Raw genomic sequence first — 27,296 nt, forward strand, 5'->3', positions numbered from 1 at the left:
AAGTTTCACACACACATGGAAAGAAACAGAGTTGGGATGTAAATTCAGGTAGAATGACTTCCAGAATCACACTATATGCTTCCACATGAGAATCATGGAAATAGCCAATACCATGTACCTCCTGATAGGATGCGTTGGGAATAAATCAGCATCATTTCATCACATCTGGGATGCTCCTGCCAAAAATGCATAATCTGAATCTTACAATAAGGAAACATCAAGCAAATCCAAATTGAGAGACATTCTGCAAGATAACTGGACTGCACCTTTAGAAACGTCAAGGTCATGAAATACAAAACTCAGCCAAATGAAAGATTAAAGTAACCTGAGAACTGAATGCCAAGCATTCTTTTGGATTTTCTGTTGCTATAAAAATCATCAATGTGACATTGGCAAAATTTGAGTAGAATTTGTGGATTAGAGAATAATATTGTGTCACTAATGTCTATATTTTATATCTCTTAAAACATACCTAATAAGCTTTAAAACAACATGTCTGAAACTATTGGCCAAGATTTCTAGGCAGAATAGACACTTGATAAATATATGTGGACTGCATGAATGAAATGTGTACAAATTTTAAGTGATTTTTCAAATTTGATTCCTTAATACCAAAGCTGGGTATTCTCCTATAGTGAGGATTTTCCAAGCACACTGTCTGGTAGCTAATAAGAAAAATAGCTATAATTATTGAGAAAGTGATACTTTACCATCAGCACCCTCTGGCATCATCTGTGGACGTCTTGAAGGAAAGTGTCACTTGTACATGCAGAGAGGAGTGAACAGGTAGAAAGAATGGGGTGAGCAAACTCTTAAGGGAATGTTGACATTTTGTTCTTGTAACAATGACTTGAAGAATTTGACTGAGAAGATTTATCCCATGTAGGGGATTTAAATTTAGAGGTGTAGGGAGAGGGCAGCTTACCATACTTTGGGTTAACCCAGTGCCTACTAAGGAGGGATTAAAGGATTCTGAGTAGGGATGATATGTCCTGTGCATTAGGAAAATTAGTTTAATAATAAAATAGTGAAGTTATCACAGAGGTAGGAAATGAGCTAGGACATTCTTACATTAACCTTTCATTATTTAATTGTAGTTAAGTGTGCCTACTATTAAATATATTTGAAATTTTTTGTTTGGGCTATAGCAGTTCTTTTGAAAAATGGCCTCTATTCTATATAATTCTTGCTAAATATTGAGGTATGACAAAAAACATACCAGGAAAAGGTGACAGTGGTTTACCCTTGAAACTAAGGTGGGTCATCTGTAACCCTTGGCATCCTTTTATTTATTTAAATTGCAGCTGAAACATTCAGGGCATTTCTACTAGCCGACTATATTTAATAACTATTATAGTTATGGTTACCTGGAAGCAACAGATAAGCACAGAGAAACGTATTACTTTATAAAAAATTCATCTTTTAGAGTCTTCCAGACATGATGAAACATTTAGGGTCTTGGTTAGGTCTCCACAGTATAACAGAAGTGCAGTAAATGGACCTAGAAAATGCAAAACTATCACATTTCAGATGGTTGCTGTAAGTCATTTGTTACATCCTGACTTCACCCATAAGACACTTCATTCTTGTGTATTTCCTTAGGGAATTTCTCTATTCCACATACAAATAAGAAAGAAATGGGCTTGGGGAAGTTGTAACAGATGACCAAGCTGGGTGGTAAGTGTGAGGTGGATGCAGACCTGAGATGTCTCCGCCATACAAGATTTTTCTTCCTGGCAGAACTCCTACCTGTTGTGTATCTAAGGACTTTGATTGTTTCACTGTTGGTGCCTCTTTGAACCTGTAATATCCAATCTGTTCATTTTTTAAACCCACAAAATCCTACAAGCTCTCTGGAATAGCTGGACTGATTGGTTATTTTTATGTGAAATTGTTTAGACACCAGATCAGTTGGCCCACGTGGTAAAAAGACTAAGAGGAACATAATTTAAAATAAAACACACAAAAACTAGAGGTTTATTTATACACCACTGACTTTTGTTCATATATTCCAAATTGCAATTTGAGGAAGAAGTGTGAACACATTTATGCGATTTCCTTGATGTCCATCACCACACATACAAAAAGAGATACCTAGTTTATTTCTATTTTCTAGAATTGGGCATTTGCCTTGATTTTTATTTCACACTGATATCTAGAAATAAGACTAGTTAATTGCTTCTTGGCCTTTTGGTTAAGATCAAGTGTAGAAATAGTGTTAGGAATCTGTCATCTTAATTAACTTAAATTCATTTTCTATAGGGAAAAACAATTAGCATAGAGTATATGTTAATGTGCATTTTCACACTATGAGGAAAACTTCAGTGAAGTTAGTTTAGTAATACATTATTCTGAGTTCTTTTGTGTGATGCAAGAAAACAGATTTTTTTTTTTTGGCATCATTTTTAAAGACCTCCCTCAAGAAGGCCAATTGCACAGGGACTTGACGTTTGGGGAAAGTTAGGCAGATTTCTAGAAAACACATTTCTGGCTTGGAAGAGAGTGATAGTCTTGCACAGGATTTAAACATCAAGACATCAGTAGGTGGTAAGTGACTTAAGAGCCTTAAACGATGTGATTGTTACTGAATGTCAAATGCAGCTCTTCAAAGGGAATAGCAGATAAGGTGGAAAGAAATCTGATAAGTGATATTTGTTTAGAGGGATGCAAAATGATCAAGACATTCTGAGATGGAGTTGTGGGTTTAGGGTTGTTTTTGCCCCTCACCTTGAGTCTTGCTGAAACATGCCACAGTGGTGGTGTTTCCATTCCCTGGGAACGGGAATAATGAGAAAGATTTTAGTTGCTTAACTCTTTTGCAGTTTTTCAGGAATGCGTTCACCAATGCTTTTATTTTTTGTTTTTATCATCATATAAGGGTAACTTGGTGGCAGATATCTGGAGAAAGATTGTAATGATTTGGCCCTTTATTGCATCTTATCTTTCTCTCTAAGACGGTATAGCATGTTTTATATCTTAGGGGCAAATAAAGATTACAGGAACAAAGAACTCAATTTTATTTTATTAATTCATATTAGCAACACAAGTGTTCATATATCAATAGCTACATAGCAGCAATTTATTTATCTTTCTCATTAACAATATACAAAATAAGAATCTATATTATGTAAGTACACGTTGATAACTTGATTCAACCTCATGTTCACTGATGGAGTAAACGGTTATTAAAATGATGTTATTGACGTTACCGGTTGGCTTCAAGCGCATGCAGGAATCCCGCTCCCCATTGGTCCGCCTGTCCACAGCCTGAGAAGCCCACCAATGGCAGCGCCTGTGGGTGGAGGGTTGCCCACATCCAAGATGGCGCCCCAGGAGCTGGGAGCGGGTGACCGCCGGGAAAGGAGCCTGGGTTGCCCTTGGTTTGCGGGGTCTGGGGTGTCTGGCTGGGTCCCATCCCTGGCCCACTTACGACACCTACCCTGGGCCAGAGCAATGGCGGTTGAGACCAGCACGCAATTTTGGAAGAGGAGCGCCAAGCTGCCGGGAAGCATTCAACCTGTGTATGGAGCACAGCACCCTCCTCTGGACCCACTGCTCACCAAAAACTTCATTAAAGATTGGTCAAAAGTCAATGCAGTTCCTCTGAAGAATAAAGAAGGCCTCCAGTTTTCATGCATTTGCCCAGAATACCAGTGATGCGTGGGACATTGGTGATGATGAAGAAGAGGACTTTTGCTCACCTTCCAAAACCCTGAACTCAAAGGTTGCTTTGGCAACTGCAGACCACATGCTGGAAAACCATAGCAAGCTGAGGGTGAAACCAGAACGCTCCCAGTCAACAACATCCGAAGTTCCTGCCAGCTACAAGGTCATAAAGTCCAGCAGTGATGCCCAACTGTCCAGAAACTCCAGTGATACATGCCTGAGGAACCCTCTCAACAAACAGCAGCTGCTCCCTCTCCGACCCATCATCCCCCTCGTTGCCCGGATCTCAGACCAGAATGCTTCTGGGGCTCCCCCAATGACTGTCCAGGAGAAAACCCGCCTAGAAAAGTTCCATCAGCTTCTCTCCAGCCACAGCATTGACTTAGATGAACTGAGGAAGTGTGGCTGGCCAGGGGTTTCCAGGCAGGTTTGTCCTGTAACCTGGAGACTCCTGTCGGTGAGCTCTGCCTACCTTGTGGGGAAGTGAGAGCCTCACGCAGTCCTTCTTGCCTGATGAGGGCTATCTCCCCGCAAACACTGAGAGGAGGAAGTTGACCCTGCAGAGGAAGCGGGAGGAGAATTTTGGCTTCATTGAGCAGTATTATGACTCTCAAAACAAGAAGCACCACCAGGACACCTACAGACAGATTCACATTGACATTCCAAGGACAAATCCTCTCATTCGACTGTTCCAGCAATCACCTGTACAGGAGATCTTCGAGAGAATTCTCTTTATTTGGGCCATCTGACACCCTGCTAGTGGGTATGTCCAGGGAATTAATGTCCTGGTTACTCCGTTCTTTGTCATCTTCCACTCAGAATATGTGGGTAAGGAGCATGAGTATCAAATTGAACAAGCTATTGCTGTTTCTTATCTTTGATCTATTCGTTTGTTTTCCCCCAAGAGTGTAGCCAGTGCATATGGCTTACTGAAAAAGAGATAGTGGCTTTGGAACACACAATTAAAAACCCTGTTTTAAAAGCAAAAAAAAAAAAAGATGTCATTTCAGTTGAGAGGGTATGGAGTTCTTCCTGATAAAACAACTATTTCCTCTCTACCATCACCTTAGGAACACCAGAAAACCAAACATTAGCTGTGCATTCATTTGTCTTATTCAATATTTTATCAGCTGTTTTCTTAGAAGGCATTCAAGAAATAATAAACACCAGTGCATTTTCCAGACTGTGCAAAGGCACTGATTACAAATTTAATGCTGAGTGCGAGGTGCCAGTGATATATTCCAATTCATACTTTTGCCTTAATTCTTTGAATAATTTGGTATTAAGATGATTATAGATAGATAGATACCTTATCTATATCTTAACTGTAAATATACTCCACTTTATGAATGGATTTTTTGAGCTCTTCATATAATGATTAACGGTTTTGTAATGCACCCTAGTTTTTTTACTTTTAAAAGAGAACAGATTATTTAAGAAATATATGTTGGATATGTCTTACTTTGCCAGCTCTAGGACAATACCACACATGGTGTGGCTTACCAACAGCAATGTATTAGCTCATGGTTTCAGAGACTTGCTTGCTTTCTCCCAGGATCTGTAGGTTCTGCCTGGCCATCAATCTTTGGTTCCTTGGCTTTCCCATCACAGGGCTATGTCCTCTCCTTTCTTTTATGGGCTCAGTTGATTTCTAGCTTCTTCTCCTTCATAAAGACTCTAAGAATAGGATTAAGGCCCAACCTCATTCTGTTGGGCCATATCTCAACAAAAATAGTAACACACACAGGAATGGATTATGATTAAGAACAACTTTGTTTGTTTTTTCTTTTCCCTGGGATATGTAATTCAACCTTCCACAGAATATTAAGAGGAATAGAATTCCCCATTTCTTGTTAAGGAGGCTTGTGTGATGATGGGGATAAAAAAATCAAACTTGTTGAGAAAAGCTACACTCAAGATAAATAAGTAAAAATTGTCCTTCTGCCTACTTTAGGGACTTAGGCAAAAAGAGCAAGGTACAAAAAGTAGAGAGAAAAGTAAAGCCCATTTTATTTTGCACTAATTATAATTTAACAAATAAATTAAGGAAAAATTAGAAGGTGAAATTATTAATATTATCTTTTTAAAGTAAATGCTTGGTCAAATGAAAGAACAAAATGTATGCACCAGGCACAGATATCCTATAATCCTTATCCAAGTGTTTGGGCTATAAATTATGCAAGTACCCACATAACAAAGCAGCATGAAATCCAAGTATGTTTACAAAGGAATACTCACACCAAGTGCTGGTGACATGAACCTAAACAACTGATGAAAGTTGATTACTGGAGGATATAACTTCTTTATCTTTAAAGAGTGACATTTTGTGCAGCAATACATGATATTCAAAAGCTACAATGAGTAAGCAGGCCAGATCTTATTATTGCTCTCTAAATACTTGAAGCTGAGTGCCCAAATCTGGTTTATCAGCTCCCTGAGCAGGTTGGCCCAGTAGGGTACAAAGTTGGTTATGGTTAATGTAATCATGGCTTCCAAGGGGGTGTGAAATTTGACAAGCCGTGTGGTGCAGTGGTCATTACTGAAGTGGGTGGTTTGAGTAGGAGATGTCTTTATGATTTTCATAATTTAGTTTTTCCTTGTTCCTGGAGCATCCTGAAACTTACCTTTTATATTATTATTTCAATGATGAATTCTAAACTCAGTTAAAGTTCTTTCTGTTAGCCTGCACATTTTCCTCTTCTCTCCTTATCTTCTCCATTCCCCTCCCCCTTCTCTTCCCCTCTCCTTTTCCCTTTCCATTTTGGTTTCTTTTTCTGTTTCTTTTCTTTGCTTTCTTTCTCTTTTCTTTTTTTTTTTTTTTTGAGAGAGGAGGCTAGAGTATTAACATAGCTTCTTTTTCAACTATTAGGATGACTAGTTAATATTTCATTCTAGGAGTTTAGCATTGGAGCACTCACCAAGCAGAACTGATTAACTTTAACAGTGCAACAATTCATCAGGAAAGTGGAATGTTATATTTCCCTTTGAATAAAAATCCTTTTCTTAATCTTCTATTATTTTAATTCAATAACAAATCTCCATCTTGAGCAACCTTTTCCTTTCTTCTCTTTCCTATATAATTAGACAGTATGTTGAAGAACATAGTAATAATATCTTACCATCAATTTTATGACTATTTTACACTAGAACAGTCTTACATATCTATGAAATAATCATATTTTGTTATTCTTACAGAGGAGACAGGCTCTGGTAGACTTTTAAACAATAATTAATTTGAATAGAATTACAGGGAATTTATTTTTAGTGAGAGGTAAATGCTTAAAATGGAAATTTGTTATATATATTCATAACATTAACAGGGTTATAATATTGACTAGCAAAGACTGTATCAAAGTCTTGATTATGTTCATAAATATATCAGAGGAAAAGAAAATAGCCTTATGTTTGAGATATATGCTTCTGCAGATCAGTATCCTCAATCATCATATAGGTTATGGAATAATTATAAATATAAATAAGAACCCAGAAAAAAAGAAACAATTTAAAAGTATAGACTTCTTTTTCCTATTTTCCCCTCAAAGTACCTTACAGTCTCATTGGAATATAGCAAACAGAACTGCTTTAGAGGCAAGGAAGATTCCTTAATGTGGTATTAAGCAACACAATATAACACATTTTGTAAACTCTTCCAACTGCCAAGTCTCTCTTGCACTGCATCAAAAATGAGAAGTACACAGCAATTGTATTATTAATTACAAAGAATAAAACTACAATGGCTGAAATATAATACTATCACATCTTCAGACAATTTTCCTCCAGGTGAAATGATAGTAAAATTCAACTGGAGAATAAATTCCACACCAAGAAAGTTGGTTGTCCTAAAGTGAAAATATACGTAGCATGACCACTACTTTATTGAAGTCATATGTTTGAGCATTTGCCTACTCATCAAGGAGATAGCAGAGTTCAGGAGGACATTGCTGTGTATAAGATCTACATTGAGGGGTGTTGGAGAAGCTGTAGATTTTCTATCCCAGGGAAGAGTTTGGAAAACAATATCCTGGCTGTCTATCAAAGTGAATATAATTGTTTTGATAAGCAATGGGTTGAAAGCTGTGGTTACTTTGAAACACAGTCACACAGGTTAGTGTTTCTTTCTTGAACTGTTCCCTCCAGCTACACTGATCACTGGTTGGGAAAGCTCATAGCCGAGGTCTGACTGCTTTGTTTTTGGTCTATTCATATAAATGCATACATGTATTTATTTATTAGTGAGTTGTTGGATTTTTGAGTAAAGAGGCCAGCATCAAGTCAAGCAAAATTCACTTCTTATATTTTAGATCAAGTGTCATAAGTGTCCTTACAATTCTATTGTTTGAAATTCTTTTGCAGCACAGTTTCTAAACCCTGGCAATATTGATATTTTGGGCCAGACAGGGCATTGTGGGGGAAATGAGGCTTTACATTGTAGGATATCTAGTAGCATCATCTCTGCCTTCTGCCTACTAGATCCAGTATCACACCCTCATTGTTAAAATAAAATAAATGGCTCCAGACATTGTCAAGTGTCCCTGGAGGACAAAACTCATCCTTGGCTGAAAACCATTCTTTACAAACCAAGTCAGCATCTTTTGAATTTTGAAGTATGAGGGAAAACAATTACATTCTTTGTAATTAAAAAAAAAAATTTTACTTCTTATGAAATGTAGAATTAGTTAGGGACAGTGGGATTGAAAAAACAAAATATGAACTGGATAGAATCGTTCTCATGCTTAAAGCCCTGCAGTGGCTACTCAAGTCACATAATGTAAGATCCAATGTTTTTACCATGGTCTGTAAGAGTAAAATTTTTCACAATGTGGCCTCTGTTCTCACTTCACCCTCTACCATTTGCCCCTTGCTCTCTCCAGCTACTCAGCCACTAGCTTTCTGAAAGTCTGCTTCTTGAACCAACCAAGCTTTTTCTTGCCTTAGGGCTTTTGCACAAGCTTTTCTTTCTTTCTGGAATGTTCTTCACCTTGTTTGTGTACAGCTCTTTTTCCTCCTTGTCATTCAAATTTTAGCGTAAATGTCATCTCTTAAAAAACTTTCTGACCATCTTATCTTGATAGCAAATTCCCATCCAAGCTACCTACTCTCTATTCCATTACTAGAATATTGCCCACAACATCAACATTATCTGAAATGACACTGTTTATTCACTTGTTTTTCTTTCTACCTTTCCCTTCTCCAACACCTCTATTTATTTTGAATATAAGCTCTATGAGGAGAGGGGTCTTGACCATTTTACTCACTGCATTATCCCCAGGACCTAGAATGTGCCCAACACAGAACTGATAATTTATACATATTGGTTGACAGGGAACTATTTCAGTAAAGAAATATTTAGGTTTGCTTGTAAGGCTTATTATTACAGAAGTCTCATGCCTTTCTTCTCTTTGTTCTTTTAAGGTTACCCTTGTCTAACTAAGGGCTCCTGGGGAAGAGGAAGAAAGAGATCACCCCTAACAAATAAAGTGTTGGAGACATAGTTGAATTATATAATGTCAAGCCAGTTAATGAAATCTAAGAGAGAGGGTTAAAACACAAATCCTATTCTTTTCTTTAAAACACACACAGGCTTCTAATTCCTTTGCAAAGTGTCTTCTGAGATTTCAGAATTTAATGGAAGATAATTTTTAGCTGGTTCCTATTTTTATTTTTCAGAAATGAAAACAATTGTAAAGAAAAGATCTAGATCTCCAAGCTTGAAAGTATATTACAGATACCAAAAGTACTTGCAAAATGATATAATAGATAAAACTCCACAGAACTGCATTTCTTTTGACAGTCCTGAGACTTTTCCCAGTGACTGCACAAAAGTATTAAATAGAAATGACCTAGGGATAGGTATTGGATCAATACGCACCAGTAAGTTTGTGAATACAATTTTTTGCTCCTCAAATACAGGAAAATTGATATAACAAAAGCTGTGTAGCTCCTATTAATTGCCCACAGTAACAGAAAAGTTATCAATTAGTTATTGACATGTTTGAAACCATGGGAAAACAGCAGGAGCTCCAAGGTTAAGTGTGTAATGTAGAAGCCTTCCCTGCTGAGTGAATGTGCAACTAGAAGCCAAACAGATTTTATAAACTAAATAGTTACAAAAATTGATAGCTCTGTATTTGGGTTCATGTCCCTCCCCAACTCATGTCTTGCCTCAGACATTAGGGATCTCAAGTATGCCTCTTAAGGCTTTGGATAGAATCCCTGCTAACAACATCGGTAATTTAACATTTTCTAGCATTTACCATGTGCTAAATTTTTTGATAAGCAAATGACATTAAGTATGATGCCAAAATATCAGAACGGGAGACTATTAGAATGTGCTCTGCTGCAAGCAACAGAAAACCTAGAAAAAGGGGGCTTAAACAAATGCAATTTTAATTTTTTCCATATATCATAAGTTCAGAGGTTTAGTGTCCAGGGATGGCGCATTTGCTCCATGCTGTGTAAGAAATCCTCTGCCATCTTACTGTATAGTGTGCTTCCTCATGTACAATATAGCTGCTTCTAGTCCAGGTACTGTGTCTACACCAGAAATAAAGGGGAAAGCAGAAGAGAAATGGATAAAAAAATTTTTGGTTGTTTTTTTTGTCTTTTTATTCTATTTTATTTTTTGTCTTTATTCATTTTTTAATATTACATTCAAAAAATATGAGATCCCCATATACCCCCAACCCCCCCTTTTTTTGTTTTTGTTTTTTGTTTGTCTGTTTTTTTGTGGGTTTTTAAAAATCTTTTTATTTTATTTTATTTACTTTATTTTTTTATTTTATTATTTTATTTTATTTTTATTTTATTTTATTTTTTTATTTTATTTTATTTTTTTATTTTATTTTATTTTTTTATTTTATTTTTTTGGAAATGGCTAAAATTGATTGCCTGGTGATTCTATTCCTGGATGAGAATCTTTCTTGGAAGCCCCTCTCAAGAATTTCCTCATATATCTCAATGGCTAACGTCAAGCCAAGGAAAATTGAATATTAACTTGGCACATGGATACCAAAAACTAATTGGGGTTTGTGTATAAGGACAAAAAGGAGAATGGATATTGGGCAGTCAATTTGCTGCCACTGAGATTAACCAAGATAAAGTAACTCGTCAAAGTCACATGGCAAATAAAAGGCCAACCTGCGTTTTGAATCAGGTCTGTCCAACTCCAAAGCACATGTTGCATGTCTCTTTTTTTTTTTTTTGCATTTATTTTTTTTAAATGTTAATTAAAAAAATATGAGGTCCCCATATACCCCCCACCCCCCTCACCCCATTCCTCCCCCCATAACATCAACCTCCTCCATCATCATGAGACATTCATTGCATTTGGTGAATACATCTCTGAGCACCATTGCACCTCATGGTCAATGGACTACACCAGAGCCCACACTCTCCCACAGTCCACCCAGTGGGCCATGGGAGGACAATGTCCAGCAACTGTCCCTGCTGTACCACCCAGGACAACTCAAAGTCCTCAAAATGCTCTCACATCACATCTCCTCTTCCCTCTCCCTACCCTCAGCAGCTACCATGGCCACCCTCTCCACATCAATGCTACATTTTCCTCCATTACTAATCAGAATAGTTCCAGAATAGAATTTCAGCAAGTCTATTCTAATCCATACTCTATTCCTACATCCTGTGGGCGCTGGGGGGTTATGTCCACTCCACCTCTGTTTCGAGAATGTGCTTCAATTCCACTTGGATGATGGAGGCAATTCTCCTGCTTGCAACTGTAGGCGCTTTTGGCTCTCTGGTGTGGTGGTTGACCTTCTTCACATCCAAAGCACGTGAAGCAAATGAACAAATAGATAAATGGGACTTTCCTCAATAATAAAGCCTTCTGCTCCTCAAAGGAGTTTGTCAAGAAAGTGTAAAGAGAGTCTAAACAATGGGAGAAAATATTTGGTAACTATATATCTGATAGAAGACATATCCTATATCTCAAAAACAAAAAGACAAAAAAAAAAAAAACATTTAAAAAATGGGAAAAAGATTTGAACAGATGCTTCTCCGAAGAAGAAATACAAATGGCTAAAAAGCACATGAAAAAATGCTCCAAATCACTAGCTAATAGGGAAATGCAAATCAAAACTACAATGAGATACCATCTTACTCCCATAAAATTGGCAGCTATGAAAAAAACCAGAAAACTACAAGTGCCGGAGAGATTGTGTAGGAAGAGGAACTCATCCACTGCTGGTGGGAATGCAGAAGGATCCAGCCATTCTGGAGGACAGTTTGGTGTATTCTCAAAAAACTAGCTATAGATTTGTCATATGATCCAGCAATTCCATTGCTGGGTATATACCCAGTAGAACTAAAACAAGGACACAAACTGACATATGCACACCTATGTTCATAGCAGCACTATTTACTATTGCCAAAAGTTGGAATCAACCCCAAAGCCCATCAACAGATGAATGGATAAAGAAAATGTGTTATATACATACAATGGAATACTACTCAACTATAAGAATGAATACAGTACAAACACATGTGATAACTTGGATGAATCTTGAGGGCCTTATGCCCAACCTCTTCCCTGTGAGTGGAAATGACCACTGTGTATATCACTGATGAAATTGAATTTGCCCTTGAATTTGGGGTAGCAGCAGAGTTGAGATGCACTTCCACACCTGTACCATAAAACAAGGACAGTACAGAGCAATGATACCCAAATGTAGAAAATGATTTGTATTTGTTCTCAGCTGTTGAAATTCTCAAAATGGAGGATGCAATCTTGGAGTAAGAAAAACTATGTCTATTGGATGATAGGCTTAAAGGCATTTGGGGAATAGATGAAGGTTGTGAGTGGACACCTACCCGAAAATCTGGAGGTAAGTATTTATACAGGGAAAGGATAAACACTATTGCTGTATTCAGTTTACTATATCATTATATGTACTCTTCTTTTCTTATGTTTATAACTTGACATGGTCATCATGATCCCCTGGCTCTCTGGCCTCCTGCTGCTAGTATACTGGTTATTGAGTATTTTACATGAGTCAAATATCCATTCTCCTAGATCTCACATCATTCCTCTGTTAATATTTACTATGAACACTACTATTATTCATTTTCTTCTCTTACTCCTATTGGTTTCTCTTGCCCTAATATTTTTCCTTCAAGTAAACTTAGAAAACAATAAGAAAGAAAAAGTGACAAAGAGAAGACTTAACACACATGAAAAAACAACAATGAATTAAACTCCAATCTAGACAAAGAAGGTAAGCAACAGATTAAACTTGTCAAGACTGATGACAAGACAGCAACAAAAAATTACGAACCAAAACAATAATCAGGAAAATATGCCCCAATCCAATGAACAAACTAGAAACTAAGAAGAGGAGCAGAACTTCAAACAAGTAATTAAAGCTTTCAAAACACATATTAGGGACCAAATTGATGAAGTGAAAGGAAATCAAGAATATGAAGAAAACACTTGGAGAGAATACAGAAGAAATTGTAATCATACTCAAAAAGATAACAGATATGAACAACACCATTCAAGAAATCAAAAATACCCTCTCAGAAAATAACAGCGAAGAGACAGAGTAAAGAATTAGTGATGTGGAAGACAGTACATCTGAAATCAAACAGAGAGTAGAAATGATCGATAAAAAGATAGAAAAAATCGAGCTAGGAATTAGGGACTTGAATGTCAATGCAAAATGCACAAAAATATGCATTATAGGCATTCCAGAAGGTAAAGAGAAGGGAAAGGGAGCAGAAGGGGTGTTGGAGGAAATAATAGCTGAAAACTTCCCAAATTTACTAAGGGAGATGGATGTGCATGTCCAGGAAGCACAACACACCCCAAACAGAATAAATCCAAATGGCCTAACCAAGACATATACTTGTCAAATTATCCAATGCTCAATATAAAGAGAAATACTAAAAACAGCAAGAGAAAAGAGAAGGATCACATACAAGGTAGATTCCATAAGAATAAGTGCTGATTTCTCATCTGAAACCATGGAGGCAAGAAGGCAGTGGTATAACATAGTCAAGGTTCTAAAATAAAAAATTTCCGAACAAGAATACTCTATCAAGCAATGTTAGCCTTCAAAAATGATGGAGAGTTCAAAATATTCACATATACACAGAATCTAAGAGAGTATGCCAAGAAGAATCCTGACCTTCAAGAAATACTAAAGGGAGATCAGCAGGAAAAGAAAAAAAAAATAGGAAAGAAAGAGACAGGGTTGGAGGAGGCTGTAAGAGAACTAAAAAACAAAATCAGGGGGGGAAAATCAAATGAAATAAGACAAACACAAATACAAAGAAAATATGGTTTATATAAGTGAATCCTTGAAAATAATAACATTGAATGTCAATGGATTAAACTCACCTGTCAAGAGACTCGGACTGGAAGATTGGATAAGGAAATAACCCATCTATATGCTGTCTCCAAGAAACACATCTTAAACCCAGGGATTCAAGGAGGTTGAAAGTGAATGGCTGGAAAACAGTCTTACAGGCAAACAAAACCAAAAAAGGGCAGGAGTAGCTATATTATTATCAGAAAAAAATAAACTTTAAATGCAAAACAGTTGTGAGAGACAGCGATGGACACTAGATATTAATGAAAAGGATAATCTTTCAAGAAAGAATAACAATCAAAACATTAATGGTCCTAACAAGTGTGACTCCAAAAATATGAGGCAAACATTGGAAAAAGTAAGTGAAGGAATAGATGCCTGTACAATTATAATGGGGTAATTTAATACATCACTATCAACTTTTGACAGAACATTTCAAAAGAGAATCAATAAAGAAACAAAGACTTTGAACAGTATGTTAGAGGAGCTGGACTAATAGACAATTAAACAGCATTGCAACCAAATACAGCAGGATATACATTCTTTCAAGTGCACATGGATCATTCTCTGAGATAGACCACATGCTGGGTCACAGAAAAAAAAAAACTCAATGAATTCAGAAAGTTAGAAATGATACAAAATAATTTCTCTGACCACTGTGAGTGAAGCTGGATATCTGTAAGGGCCAGAGACCCAGATTTGGCACCAGTATTTAGAAGTTAAACAAGATACTCTTAGAAAAACATTGGGTCAAGGAGGAAATATCAAAAGAAATTAATAAATACCTTGAAACTAATGAAAATGATAACACAACATACCAAAACTTATGGGATGCAGCAAAAGCAGTACTGACAGGGAAATTTATAGCCATAAATTCATACATCAAAAATGAAAAAAAAAGCTAAAATTGAAATATTAACCACACAATAGTAAGAATAAGTAAAAAAAAAAAAACAAATTAAGTCCAAAGGAAGAAGAAAAAAAGAAATAACAAAGATCAGAGCATAACTAAATGAAAAGGAAATAAGAAAGCACTTGAAAATTTAAACAAAATCAAGAGGTGGTTCTTTGAGAAGATCAGTAATATTGACAAACCATTAGCTAGACTAACAAAGAAAAAAGAGGAAAGATGAAAATATACAAAAAGAGAAATGAGAAAGGAGTTATCACCACTGACCCCACAGAAATAAAGACTATCATAAGAGGATACTTTGAAAAACTATATTTCAACAAGAAGGACAATTTAGAGAAATGGACAAATTCCTGGAAACACATAAACACTCTACATTGACAAAAGAAGAATTTGATGATCTCAACAAACCAATCATAACTAAAGAAATAGAATCAGTCATTAAAAACCTCCCAAATAAGAAGAGTCCTAGGACAGATGGTTTCAAAGGTGAATTCTACAAAACATTCTGAAAAGAACTAACACAAATCTTGTCTAAACTTTTCCAAAAATATAAACAGAAGTAACAGCGCTTAACTCATTCTATGATGCCAACAGTACTCTAGCACTAAAGCCAAAAAAAAAAAAAAAAAAACCACAAGGAAGGAAAATTACAGACCAATCTCTCTAATGAACCTAGATGCAAAAATCCTCACCAAAATACTTGCTAATCATATTCAACAACACAGTAAATGAATAATACACCATGATGCAGTGAGATTCATTGCTGATATGCAAAGATGGTTCAACTTAAGAAAATCAATTTATGTAATACACCACATAAACAGATTGAAGGAAAAAATCACATTATCATATCTACAGATGCAGAAAAAGCATTTGACAAAATACAGCACACCTTCTTGATAAAAACACTTCAAAATATCAGATTAGAATGAAAATTTCTTAACATGATAAAGAGTATATATGAAAAACCCACAGGTAATATAATTTACAATGGTGAAATCTTAAAATCTTTCCCTCTACGATCAGGAACAAAAGTAAAAGTATGCCCAATATCACCACTTTTATTTAACATAATCTTAAAAATACTTGCTCGAGCACTGAGGCAAGAACCAAACATATAAGGCATCCAAATTGGAAATTAAGAAATCAGATTTCACTGTTTGCAGATGATATGATTCTACACAAAGAAAACCCTGAGAAGTCTACAATAAAGCTTCTAGAATTTATAAATGAGTTCAGTAAAGTCATAGGTAACAAGAACAAGGAGCAAAAATCAGTACCATTTCTGTACACAAATAATGAGCAATCTGAGGAGAAAATCAAGAAACAAACACCATTTACAATAGTAAATTAAAAAATTAAATACCTAGGAATAAATTTAACTAAAGAAATAAAAGACTTATACACAGAATCCTACACAACACTGTTAAAGACATCAAAGAAGACCTAAATAAATGGAAGAAAATTCCCTGTTTATGGATAGGAAGACTAAATATTACTAGGATGTCTATCTTACCAAAACTAATGAACATATCCAGTGCAATCTCATTAAACATCAACACAGCATTCTTCAATGAACTAGAGAAACTAACTATGAAATTTATTTGGAAAGGAAAGTGGCGGTGAATTTCCAAAGACATATTGAAAAGAAAAATGAATTTGGAGGGAGTACATTACCTAACTTCAAAACATACTACAAATCTATAGTAGTGTAAACAGCATTGTATTAGCACAAGGATAGGCACACTGACCAAAGGAAAGGTGTTGAGAGTTCCTATATATTTACTCATATATACAGCCATATTGTATTTGACAAGGTCACCAAATCCCCTCAACTAGGAGAGAATGGCCTCTTCAATAAATGATGCCTGAAGAACTAGATATACATTAAGAATGAAAGAGGTTTAACAACTCACACCATATTCAAAAATCAACTCACGAAGGACTGAAGACTTAAATACAAGAGCCAAGACCATAAAGACCTTGGAAAGCAATGTAGAGAAGCATCTATAGGACTTGGTAATAAGAACTGGCTTCATGAAATTCACACGAAAAGCATGAGCTGTAAAACAACAAATAGAAAAAGTGGGACTTCCTCAAAATTAAAGTCTTTAATAATCAAAAAAGTGAAAAGAGAGCCTACACAATTGGAGAAAATATTTGGTAACCATATGTCTGATAGGAGACTTATATCCTTTATATATATAGAACTATATCTGGAAAATAAAAAGACAAACAGCCCATTTATAAAATGGGAAAAAGAATTGAACAGACACTTCTCCAAAGAGGATATACAAATGGCTAAACAACACATGAAAAAAAGTCTCAAAATCGCTAACTATTAAGGAAATATAAATCAAAATAACAATGAGATACCATCTTACTCCCATTAGACTGGCAGTTATCAAAAATTTAGAAGACTACTAGTGGCTGGAAATGATGTGGAGGAATGAGAACAGCCATTCTGGAGGACAGTTTGGCAGTTTCTCAAAAAAAACTAGCTATAGATTTGCCACATGACCCAGCAATTCCACTGCAGTGTATATACCCACTAGAATTGAAAAGAAGGCCACAACAGATATATGTACCCTATGTTCATAGCAGCACTATTCCCTACTGCCAAAAGTTGGAATCAACCCAAATGCCCATTAACAGATGAGTAGATAAATAAAATGTTGTATATGCATACAATGGAATACTACTTAGGTTTAAGAACAAATACAGTACAAACACATATGTTAACATGGATGAATCTTGAGAACCTTGAATTGAGTAAAGCAACCCAGGCATTGAAAGGTAAATACTGCATGTCTTCTCTGAAACCAAATAAATAAACCAAGCTGTCTCAGAGAGCTAGAGACCAGATAATAAGCTTAAAGGAAGTTGGGAGGTATAGGAGTGTTGCAAGCTGAAACCTACATGGGTGAAATCTATGATAAGCTGTAAGCAAGTTTTTGTATGGGGAAGGAATGGGGTGGGGTCATGGGGATACCTTTCGGTGTGGCTTTGTGAGCTTGAGGGGGCCTGAGGATGGGACAATGGCCAGGTGGCCTGAAAATTGGGGTAGGTTGGGCAGAACATTTGAGAATGGGAGATTGTCAGGTATGTGGTTGAAATTATAATGTGGAGAATACCCTTTGGAAAATATAATATGGAAGGTTATCTGTTTAGGATGCTTAATGGGGAATATCTGACATAGGGCAAGCTTCTAGGGCGTCTGTGAATGCTCATTTTATCATAGTGGGTTATATCATTGTATGAAGATCCATACAATTATAGTGTATGGGTCTTCACATCCTGGGAAGGACTGATGTTCTCAAACAGAGAATTTTGTCTCTCAAGAGACCTGGTGGCTTCCAATGGGTTAGGGCATTCAAGTATGTCAAATGTTCAACACTGTTGCAAGTATCTCTGAATATGTTCCTTCAAGTAATGAAGATTGATTGTCACTGTGGGCCCTGAGGGGAAGGGGAGAGAGGTGTTGAATAGATGGAATCAGTGTAACTGTAGGGCAATGGAAGAGTTTCACGAGATCATACAGTGATGGATATAGGACATGTTAGATTATACCAAAAATGTATAAACATCTATAGGCTAAAATGTAAACCATAATGTAAAACATAATGATAACTAAAAATTTAGAGATCTCTATAGTATAAAATATAAACCATAATGAAAACGCAAATGGAACCATGTTTGAAAGCTATGTTTCAATATCTGTACATCAGCTAAAGCATATAGAATATGAATATAAAAAAGATCATTGTTTGTGAATGCATAAAAGCTTTGGTGTTGGATATGTGGGAGTAACGTATATTGTATATGTGAATTACTGTGATCTAAAACTTATGTGAAGGTAAACTTAATAATTAGAAAAAAAAAGAAAGGATGTAGACACTGAGGAAGAAACGGAAGAAATTGCCTTGCCACTGTCCATACATGGCAAAACATATAGCAGTGATGAAAGAGAAAACATCAGAAACAAATCTTTCTCATTTTTTTCTTTTTTTGATACCCCAATTTATTTGTCCTTTATTTAATTTTTCTAATTACTATGTATTCTATATCTTACCTTTAAACCCATCACTATATTCCATTTTATTATTAATGGAAACTGGTAAAACATTAGGCTTCTTTTTTTAAAGAAGTTGTGAACTACAGAGTGGTTCAACTATGGTAGGGGTGGAAAACTGGTGTGGGGTGTTGTTGTTGGGGGTCACATGGTTGGGAGGGAGTTTTCTAGGGCATGTATACAAGGTACATAGCAATGTTTGGATCTTTTATAGTGGTTTAAATTGAAAATGACAACTGAGGGAGTGCAGAATTCCTAGCCAGGGGAGTTCTATCACATTTCCTGATGGAACAGCAACAATTCCCCATGTTCAATGGCAATGACCAATAAAGACCGAGAGTCCAACAATGATCCCTTGACACTGATGACTATGATTATGAGCCTGTATGACTGGAATGTGAACTGGACCTGGAGATGCAGGCTGCCTAAGAGTTACCTTCCGAGAGCTTCCATGTGGCTCAAATGTGGCCACTCTCTAAGTCAAACTCAACAAGTCACTGCATTACCTTCCCCAGTGTGGGACATGGCACACAAGAGTGAGCTCCCCTGGCACCAAGGGATTAATATCAAGTACCAGCCATAACTAGAAAAAGACCTTGAATAGAAGGGTCAACTTAGACCAGCAAAATATCTCAGCCTACATGTAATATCAGGTGTTAAAAAACTGCTTTTTGACTTTGGATAAAAGGGGGAAATGGAATGGGCAAATGAGTTTATATGGCATGAGAGTCCAAAAAAATTGGTAGGTCATCAGAGATGTAACACTTACACCTCAGCAGGGTACCAGAGACTGCCAAAGTAGATAAAAATGCAGGTGCTAGTTCTCCTGGGGGCTACAGAGAACCACAGGTTCTATGGTCATGGCAGATGACTCTGGAGTTCAGTGCAATGTCAGTTGACCCTACTTTGGAGTTTGTGTTCCTGAGTGTGATGGAGTTGGACTACACATGCCTCTTCTGTTACTTCTACCAGACCTGTGGTTGGCATTGGGGTTGATGTATATGCAGGAGCCCTGAATTTCTGGACTGTCCATGTGACAGCCAGGCCCTGAACCTCAGCAGATTTGCAACTCCTACCCTCTGGTTTATTGGACTTTCCCTGGCCAGCAAACAGGGAGGTGAAGATCACACATCACAACAGGGAGCCAAGAAAGCCTGCAACTGAAGCAGGAGAATTACATTCATCATTCATGAAGAATCTAAACCCCCTCTTGATGTAAAGAGTGACTGGACATAACCATCCCAGGGGTCACAAGATGGAAGAATAGAGTATGGACTAGAGTGGACTTACAGTTGTTCTGCTGTGAAACTGTTGTGATCAGTAGTGGAAGAAATTGTAACATTGATGTGGAGAGAGTGGCCACAGTAGATGCTGATGGTAGGGAGGTGGAGGAAGAGATGTGATGTGGGGGCATTTTCAGGATTTGGAGTTATCTTGAGTGGTGCCACAGGTATAGATGATGGACATTGTCTGTCCTGCCATGGCCCAAGGGTGGACTGGGGGAGAGTGTAGAGTACAATGTGGACCACTGTCCATGTGGTGCTGCAGTGCTCCAAGATGTATTCACCAGGTGCAGTGAATGTGCCACAATGATGGAGGAGGTTATTGATGTGGGAGGAGTGGTGTGAGGGTGGTGGAAGGTTTATGGTGACCTCATATTCTTTTAATGTAAAATTTACAAGGAAATAATGAAAAATAAATAAATATAACTAGTCTAAGCATAAGAAGAGTCCACATAATTAAACATAGAGGCCCAGTAGGTACAGGAGACCCCAGATTTTTAAAGATTACTGGATCTTTGTACAATCTACGGCCTTATAAAACGTTTTGGGTACTCCATTTCCCATGAAATTAAGATCCCCAAAAATGAGGCTGAATAGGCCATTATCAAGAACAAAGGACTTCACATTCCTCAGATTGTATGGTTTGAGGCATAGGAAACTATAGATTATTATAACTTTTTTTTTTGGACTACACATCCTCTTGCCTTGTAAATCGCATTCCTAAAGCCTGCATTAAGCCAGCTGATTACCTATTCAGTTGAAGCAGGGCAGCATCACTGGGTGCTGAATTTAAATGGCTTTAGGCTGGATACAGCTTCTTAGTCTATTGTTAAAAAGATCCATTCTCCTTAGGCTGCTTCTGGAACCCATCCTATGACCTTTCAGAGTGGGAGAAAAACAACCATTCTCTTGCACCACTTCAGCTCCCTAGTTCACTGCATCTCATATTGTCTCTTCTCTGTGTCTCTCTTTCAGTGCATCATCTTGCTGCATCAGCTCTCCTTGTGGGTGGCACCAGAAGTACAAACAGGGAATGAACACAAAGAGCAGACAATGGGGGTGGAGGAAGGGTGAGAAATAAGGGAAAAAAAGACCTTGAATAAAAGATAGAAATGGTAAAGACAAATGAGTGTATAAGGATGGGAGACTTCAAAATGTATTGGGAGCTCATCAGAGGGGTTGTGCTTAAATATGTCTCAGCAGGATCCCATATACAGTAAAGTAGTTTCAACCCCAGGTCCCGGTTCTCTTAAGGCTATGGAGACACACAGATTCTATGGTAATGGCAGATGGCTCTGGAGTTCAGTGCCTTGTCAGTGGGCTCTACTTTGCAATTTGTGCTCCTTAATGTAATGGAGTTGGACTCAGATGTGACTTTTCTACACATTCCTCTTCTGTCACTTTTATTCAAACTGTGGCTGGTGCTGGGGTTGGTGTGTGTTCAAGAGGCTTGAATCTCTGGACTGTCCTTGTTCCACCTGGGCCCTGAGCCTCAGCAGAGTTGCAAACCTTACTCTCCAGTTCATTGGACTTACCAGGTTCAGCTAATTGAGAGGTGAAGATGATCAAAAAACACATCAGGGAACCAAGAGTGCCTAGAAATTCAAGCAGGAGAACTGCATTCATCAGTCATTTGGCATCTAAGTCCCCTCTTGATTGAGAAGTGAAGTGGACATCACCATCCCATGGCCCACAGGATGCAAGAAGAAAATATGGATTAGAGTGGACTTACTGGTATTCTACTATAGAATATTTTTGAATAGCAATGGAAGAAATTGTATCATTGATGTGGAGGAAGTGGCATCAGTACTTGCTGAGAGCAGGCAGAGGGTAGAAGAGATGTGACATGGCGGCTTTTTCAGAATTTGGATTTGTCCTAAATGATATTGCAGGGACAGATGCTGGAAATTATATATCCTGCCATAACTCACTGAATGTACTGGAAGAGAGTGTAAACTACAATGTAAGCTATAATCCATATTGTACAGCAGTGCTCCAAAATGTATTCAACAAATCCAATGAATGTGTCACAATGATGAAAGAGATTGTTGATGTGGAAAGAGAGGGATGGTGTGGGGTGTGCGGTTTAGGGGAACCTCTTTTATATTTTAATGTAATATTGGTTGTGATATTTGTATCTTTTAAAAAAAGACAATAAAATTTTAAAACACCCAAGACAAATTAAATTAAATTAAATTAAATTAAAAAAACTCAATGATCACATTTTATCTCTTCCTTTAAAAGGTCATTCCTTCTTTCTATAAAAGTTTCAGTTTTATATGGTAGATGGAAACTCCAAACAAAATCCAAATACATACCCCAAGACTAAATGAGGTAACCAGTAAATAGAATGCCTTGGTCAATGTCAGATTGGGTTCTTACCCCTTCTTGGGCCCTTATATTTTTCAGGCAGCAAAGAGTAGCTCCCTAGTTGACCTTTCTTTCTGGGAAGGCCAACAAGAGTCCCTTTAAATATTTGCAACAGAGAAAGCATAATTTGCCCCTTTTGAGAGTGGATAAGAGTGTCTTGCCACCATGGTACTGGAGTTTGTGCTCGGCCAATACATCCCATTCAATGAGATAATTGTCATGGTGGTCAGGCCCAGTATGATGAGCACCCTTGGGTAATTTCCATGAATTACTATTGAGTGACAGACACCTGGAACTGCTGGGCTGTGCACCACAGGGTCTAGTAGAAATGATGTCTGTTTTCCCTGTAGATTCATTCTGCCAGTTCTAAGGTCGCAGTGTTATGGCTCCAGACCTTTGTGAGGGCATCTGCCTCAACATTCCCAAGATAGGCTAAATTGTAATATGGCCCCTTTCTACAACCATAGACTAAAATCCAAAGGGTATTTGCTTAGAATGTTGCCATTGCCACAAATCACACCCAAAACCAATATTCGTGTAAGCCACATCCAATTCACAGGGTAAGTTGGGGTCCACCCACCTTATAGGTTGAACCTGTGCTATTGACCTATTCTCTCCTTCAAAAGCAGCGTGCTGGAGGTCCTCCTATTCCCATGTGTGACCTATTCTGATTAGCACATAGGGAAATTTTAATATCTGAGCTAAATGAGGGTTGATTGTTCTCCAGGACCCCAACAACCCCAAATAGGCCATTAATTGTTTTAGAGTTTTGTAAGTGATGGGAATCAGTTTAGTTTTCACATAAAGGTAATATAAATCCGGGAGGAATAAAATATTAATTAATGTAAGCTGGCAGCCTACTGCCTCAGTCTCCCACTCCCAGGATAAGCAGGAACAAATGAAACCATCTTAAGCCAGTCCTATAGGCAGTAAAAAGGATGGACAAGAAAGAGCTAAGTCAATACCAACTCAGTGGTAAATTCCGTTCCTTATTAACAAAAGGAACAAGTAAAAGCCAAGATGGTTGGAATGTGATGTGGGAAGCTGTTAATCAAAAACTAGTGGACTTGCACAGGAAAGTTAGTCATCTCAGATAGGCTGTAAACTCTGAAGTATCCAATCAATAAAGAAAGAGAGGAAAGACTTACATGCTAGGATTAGGGGAATAATTGTGTCATTTTCCTTTATTCAAGGCACCAGCCACCATTTCTGGTTGTGCGCCCCTTCTTGCAAAATTGAGAATAAATTATTTTCTTCACAATCGTGTGAGCCTTGTTTTCTTCCAGAAGTTTTCTTTCTTACACTTTGCAGTATGAGAGAATGCTCTACTTTTATCAACTACCCCAGGGGATATAGTTCTTGTCTTATCCAATAAAACAACACTTAAGAATTTGACTGAGCAGTCAGAACCTTGAAGCTTGTCCTGATTGATTGCCCATTTCTGACTTTTAAGAAGGGAAATTATTGTCTCTGATGCTTTTTTATTTCTGAAAAATAATCACTGATTAAATTAATATTATCAATATAGTGGAATAGGTTTACAGCCACAGGCTTCTTGCATGCAGCCAGATCTTTTGCCAGAAAGCTTTCCAGATGGTTTGGCTATGCAAATAGGCTCAGGGAAGAACTGTAAAAGTCCAGTGTCAGCCTTTGCACAGGAAGGCGAAGGCAGGATGTTTTGACTTGCCTAGGGAGACACTAAAGAAACCATTAACAAGACCTACAATAAAGTGATAGTGAAGCAACTGGGTACTAATTTCTTGCAATAAACTGACAATGTGTGGGCCTGCTGAATGGAGTTGTGGTGCTACTTTACTTAATTCTTTACTTAATACTTAACTTAATTCATTAATCTACTGTCATGCACCACCCTGAAGCAGCCCCCAAGGCCAGTTTATCATGTAGCCACAGGGCTGCTTTTTTAGTGGAGGTGGAGTAGATCAGATGAATACTAGCTAAAGCAGCCACCTCTGGATTCCCAGGCAGAAAGGTTGTTTAGGTGACATACAATATTTTAAAAATAATTAAAACCATAATTAATAAAATTATACTGTTATTTAATATGAAAAAAATATGCAAGAACAATTGTTAAATTTTAGGAAAATTTTATATAATCTTTAAGTGTTTATATATATATATATATATTTTTTTTAATCCATACCTCTTATATTAACAGGTTAGAAAATCCCTTTTAACTTTGTTACACTTTCTACATAATTTTTACTTAACTAATAACACATTAAATGAACTTAACTATTTTAGTACTTAAATTTTTTTAAGGTGAAAGAACACATTTTTGCAACAGTTTGAAATAAAAAGATATTTTTCAGGATTTGACTTGAGAAAACATAATGCTAAAAGTTGCTAGGTTTGAATATTATGCTCTTTTAAAAGTGAGAAGATGTTTTTAATCACCCAGGACACTATAATATTAAATTGCAAGAATCTACTTTGATAAAACCGACTTTCTGCTTTGTACACCTGTTATTCAGGAAAAAAAAAACTCTTTACAACCTTTCACTAAAACAGACTAATTATTTAAGAAACATTGTCACTTTAAAAGAGAGAGAACCAAATTTTAGTTTTGTATCAGTATATTATTTGAAACTAAGGCTTTTAAAAATTTTTTAATAGATAGATCCATTAAATCTTACTTAACTTAGACCACAAAAATTTCTTTACTACCAATCTTCTGAACTTTCTGTATTTATTCAGCTTTTGTCCCACATTTTCTTTTTTCTTAATAACCAGTCATTTTCTTGAGGCCAAATTACATTTTTTTAAAAATAATAAAAGCATATTCAATGTACCTTGCGGAACAGCCAAAGGTGTGTTAATGCAAAATACCAGAAGATTGTTGTCTTTTATAAAACGGTATTTATCTGGGGTAGAAGCTTACAGTTACCATGCCATAAAGCATAAGTTACTTTCCTCACCAAAGTCTTTTGGCACATGTTGAAGCAAGATGGCTGCCAAAGTCTGCAAAGTTTCAGCTTCCCCCTTCTTCTCTTGCCTCTATGGTCCCAGCTTCTTCCAATATCAGCTGTAGGGTTGGATAAGTCTTGTCTCTCTCCTGGGGCTCATTCCTTTCTGGGCTCAGCTGCTCTGCTCCCTCCACAAGGCCAACTGTAGACTCTCCGGTGAATGGCTTGTTTCTCTTCCTGGGAACTCTGCCATGTCTAATGGAGATTTCTCCCTTTCATCTGCTTCTCTGTGTCTACTTCCCAGGGGCTCTAGCTCAAAACCCCAATCTCCCTTCCTGCAATATATTTTCCCTGTGAGTCCCGATCCACCAATGGGGTTTGAATTCAACGTCCTACTGAATTGGCCCCTTCAAAGCCATAAGCATTATTTAATTAAGTAAAAGTGAAACCTTTGAATCTAGAATAATCTAATATGCCTAGAAAGGAGGCCAGATTACAAATATCATCTAATATCTATTTTTGGAATTCATAAACAATATGAAACCTCTACATTAACATACCTAAGCTACCAAGTAATGTTTGAAACTATCCCAAGCAAATTTTGTAAAACATAAAACTACCATAAATATTCAACAAACTTTTCAGAGTAATGATTCAATTGGGTTACATACAGACACAACTTTATGTCACTTCAAATACCCAGTAGCATGCAATACTCAAAAGAGTTTTTGAGAGACAAGATGGCAGGGGAGACTGGTTGCTATTGAGACTAAGCCATAATTTAATTGTAGGCTTATAAAAGCAGTCAGCATTTTTTTTTTTTTACTTTTTTCTCTTTTACTTTCATCGAGTTGTTTGGTTTTAAAGTAACTAAATTTTAACAGCAATAATTTTGTCAATGTAGCTATAAGGTCCAATTAGAATTAACATGGACAAAGAAGAGAGAACATTAATGTTGCTAAGTTTTTCTACTTCTCCAGCAGTTAAACTAATTCTATCAGCCCCCACAAGCCCACAGCTACATCATCCAAGTGGTAGGAGGTTTGCAGGTTTGCTGCAGGAATATTTTCCTTATCTCAGTTAACACTGGCAGAATATTTTCTTGCAAACATGGTTTCACTGACAAATGTCCTTAATTAGCATTTTTGTTTGTGTGAGTTGTTGTAATTGAAATGGGTCCATCCTTTGCAAAAGCAGTTCAACATGATTGAAATATTTTTTCTTCCAGAGGTGCTACATCTGAATGACTATGTCTTTCTTGCCATGGGTACGAGATGTTAAGTTCCAAATACTTCTTAAATAGTTTCTTATAGAGATCATTCTCTAAGATAAAAGTGGAAGTTCACAAATCATTTTCTAGTTCTAACTCTTCATTCAAACTGCAGATTTCTGTGTTTTCCTCAAGACAATCTGTTATAGCTAACCATGCCACCCATTGCATCAGAAAATTGACTCCTGTGGCAGCATGCCTGTATCTTCAACAAACCTCATAATCTTTTGTGCTTTCAGCATGAACTCTATTCACATAAGTGTTTTTGGGTGTCCTCATAGGCACATGGTGTTCCAAAATAGCCAATCAAGTTTGAGCAAACCAATATTCTCTTGATCATCTCCTCTCATTTGGTCCCCAATTTCCCAGGAGGGCAGGCAATTTCCTACATGAAAATGATAGGACAATGTGGAATATTTCCCACACATACTCCCTTTCTGAGCTCATACCCAACACTGCCCATTTTCCTTCAG

General features: G+C 37.0%; 1 pseudogene; it reads left to right on the forward strand.

Annotated features, from left to right (window-relative positions):
* The first annotated feature begins 3,379 nt into the window (after positions 1-3,379).
* Positions 3,380-4,153, forward strand: LOC101447270 (TBC1 domain family member 22B pseudogene; annotated as a pseudogene).
* Positions 4,154-27,296: the final 23,143 nt, after the last annotated feature.

The sequence above is a fragment of the Dasypus novemcinctus genome, chromosome 30, assembly GCF_030445035.2.
Source record: "Dasypus novemcinctus isolate mDasNov1 chromosome 30, mDasNov1.1.hap2, whole genome shotgun sequence".
Taxonomy (NCBI): Eukaryota; Metazoa; Chordata; class Mammalia; order Cingulata; family Dasypodidae; genus Dasypus; species Dasypus novemcinctus.